Raw genomic sequence first — 4042 nt, 5'->3', positions numbered from 1 at the left:
CATATTTGCCTTGCTTGTCTGTAAATTACTGCATTTATGGCCTATCATATTTGACTTACTTGTCTGTAAATTGCTACATCTTAGTCTATCATATTTGTCCTGTTTTCTGTAAATAACCCCCTTAAATGTAAAGAGAGTTCTAATTCCAAACTGGCGACCTTTGTTCCTGGTTAATCAATAAAAACCTCAAGGTAAGTCCCATTAACTTTCCTATTGTTCATAATCAGAACTTCCTTAACCCATGAGGCAGTCCATACTATAACGCATTCACTATTTGTTATCCCAAGGACCCCATTTATAAAAACATATATATATATATATATATATATATATATATATATATATATATATATATATATATATATATATATATATATATATATATAATTTTAGGTGTTAGCACTGACCTGCTTACTGTACTCCTTGCTCAGGGATCAAATCATGGGAACTGGCTGAAGTTCATGGGAATTACTATTACAGCTTGCTTAGCTGATTGCACTTTCTGAGTATCCTGATTTCAACAAGGAACTGTTGCAGATAAACATCTAGGGTTACTTTAAATGGAATATATTTACAATTAAACATGTCATTCAGAAGACTGGGAATGATAGGCAGGGAAGGTAATATTCTACCTCAGTGTTAAATAATTCAGCAATTGTTCAAATATTGAAGAACTCATTGGGGGATTCTTTTGAAAGGAGCCCCGATGATGTGAAGGCAGTGAGGATGTCACTGCAAGAAGCACAAGACAAGCAGTTGTTTCCACGGTAGTGACACCATCTGCAATTAGAAAATTGGTAGCGGTTATGTACAGTTATAAAGATATCATTGAATCGAGGGGTTGCACATATGGTGGTAAGATGATTCAATTCTGGTGTGAGCTGCGTACATTAACGCTTCGCAAAATTAAGTGCAGAGAAAAGTTAGGTAGCCCTTCCAAATTCTGGGCTGAGTTTCTCATGCTCTCCCTCAGTTAGTTATCAGCATGAAAAATAGTTCCTTTAGCTTATAAATCAGTTGGGAGTTGAACTGGGAAATACTTATCAATACGTTACATTGTATACACACACAATAAATATATATGTGAATATATATGAATATATACATATATACATACATATATATAATATATATATATATATATATATATATATATAAATATATAAAGATATATATATATAAATAAAAAAAGCAAAATAGTTGGTTCCTTGGGATAGGTAATTTATAAATAAATTGCCACCTCAGTAACCTAATAGACTACTGTTTACCTGTGAAGAGAGAGAGAGAGAGAGAGAGAATAAAGACCTCCGAATAAAATTGCTGTAAAAGAAATGGTAGCATGCAGAGCATAAAAGATCGACAAAAAGCTTTCTTTGCATAATAATAAGATTGTGATCTGGTTGCGATTTTATCACTAATAGAAGTGTTGCTAAAGTTTTTTGCAAAGAAATCCCTAAGCATCATATGCTACGAAAATAATTACTATTCAAAGCAATATGAACTGTCAACGAGAAATGGAATGATCAGCTTGAACACTGGTCACATAATGCAAAATGGTTGGGTCTTTACTTTTTAATATAAGGCCATAAATCCCAGGAACTTGAGTCATAGATCTTTAACTCTTCTGCTGAAGTTCGGAGTCTGGAGAAAGAAGACGCGGCTGTTGCTGCAGGCGAGGCCTTCTAGTGACGCAATTTGCAAGTTTCGGCTCTGGGCTTAAACAAGAGCCCAATTTGATCGTGGAGTCTTAAGGAGAAATCATAAAAGCGAGCTCATTCAATAGATGTCTCATAGAGTAATAAAAAAATTGAGGGAAATATTGACATGTATATATATATGAATATATATATATATATATATATATATATATATATATATATATATATATATATATATATATGTATAAATGTGTGTGTGTATGTCAAGACAGGGTGACAAAAGACAAGTCTGTCATCTATAGGTGGTATTTATTTGACGACGTGTTTCGTAACACATAAAACATCATCAAGCTGTATAAAAGAAAATAACATAAATTAAAATACAAAGGAATAAAACTAATAACTAAAAAGAGTCTAAAATAAATATAAATATACATTATGTATGTATACAATACAATATATATATATATATATATATATATATAATAATATATATTATATATAAATAAATGTAAAAAGATTGGTCATAAAATCTTCAGTAGATATCTTGAGATATATTTGATTTCCCCCCTGCCCCCTTCTCTCTCTCTCTCTCTCTCTCTCTCTCTCTCTCTCTCTCTCTCTCTCTCTCTCTCTCTCTCTTTTCATTCAAAGGGAATGATTCAACAGAAATTAAAGTGAAAATGAATGAAGAGGAATAAATTATTCACACAAAGGTGTACAAAATATCTCTTGTTCTAGCCAAAATAATAAACAAAGAAAATTAAATAAATAAATAAATTCCAAATAAATAAATAAATATATATATATATATATATATATATATATATATATATATATATATATATATATATATATATATATATATATATATTAGATTTTGGAAAAGTTAAAAAATACAGCGATGTATTTTCAATTGGTAAATCTACTATCTGTCACTGTTCTATTTAAACGAGGAAATAAATAACCTGAAATCAATCAACCATGATTTCAATTTCCACCTCTGCAATATAACTTCATTCCAATAAAATAATTTTCAAAGAAATTCCTCAGAATTTTCAGTATCTTTTATAAAAGGAAAACAAAACTACTACTCAAGTTTTTTGCCATAAAAAATAAAGCACTAAATGCAAGGACTAATCATAAGTAATTATTATGATTCATATACAGTCACTCATATTAATGAATTATTACTCTGTCTTAATCTAAGTACTAAAACGAGAACGTGGTTTCCTGAACACTAAAGGTAAATATTTAAAAGCTCTTTAAATGTTTCAGGCACAAATACCCAGTGCGGAAATTATCAAATTACCTCATTTGCATAATCGAATGCCCTGGAACTGAAAGGGGAAGAGAAATAGAAACTAATACAAGATAAGGAATTATCTTTAAATATTCAGCTCGCATTAACGTAATATATCAGGCTTCATAGTTATCAAACAATAGAGCAGAATACAGAATTTAGGCCAAAGGCCAAACGCTGGACCAATGAGGTCATTCAACGCTGCAAGGGAAAATTAAGAGTAAGAATGTTTAAAACGTGTAACAGGAGGAAAACCTCGCAGTTGCACTATTAAATAATAGTTAGGAGAGGGAGGAGAGTAAGATAGAAGAAAGAGAATATGAACGGAATTACAGTAAAAGGAAATCGTAATTATAATACAATCCAAAATAATGTTTCAGAAGCTACAAGAGTCAATGAGATACGAGTTCTACCACTTAATAACTCTCATAGAGTGATATACTATAGCATTTCATTAAACTATTTACAATAATGTGTTACGCACATTTAACTACACAAGTATTGATGTGGACCAATCAAAATTTCCAAGGGGCTAAATACAAACTCCAATATTTCCTATTCCAAACTCTCTAATTCAACCAGAGATTCCCCTAACTCTAATAAATAACATAACAGAAAACATTCTCTCATTACAACTCAACGTCCCAGGTAAAAAGCGTCCATTAAATACAGTTTGCATTTCATTAATGCGATTACGAACGAGATTCCCTCTGATAAGAGTAATTAACCTTGGAAACACTAATGACAGAGCAGGTATCATTCAATTAGAGTAATTAAAATAATCGCAGGAGTAATATATACAACTATCACGTGATCCAAAGGTCATTTGAATCGCGCTTTCCGAGAAAGATCTTTTGCTGATGGATTTTCATCTAATTAGATTTTTTTTTTTTTAAGACTCATGAGGACCTTTGAATGAAGATCAAAGAATGATCTCAACCCTTTTTTCTTTCTTACTCCGTCGGCTCTCAGGCCTCATTGGAATGCATCCCTAAATGGGGTCTACAGCAGTTATTACAGAAATAATGCACAATAAAATTAAGTGAATAACATAGTCTAGTTGGGGGTTTGATGTGCTGAT

This window comes from Macrobrachium rosenbergii, chromosome 15, assembly GCF_040412425.1.
Source record: "Macrobrachium rosenbergii isolate ZJJX-2024 chromosome 15, ASM4041242v1, whole genome shotgun sequence".
NCBI lineage: Eukaryota > Metazoa > Arthropoda > Malacostraca > Decapoda > Palaemonidae > Macrobrachium > Macrobrachium rosenbergii.
Note: the sequence above shows the minus strand (reverse complement) of the source record.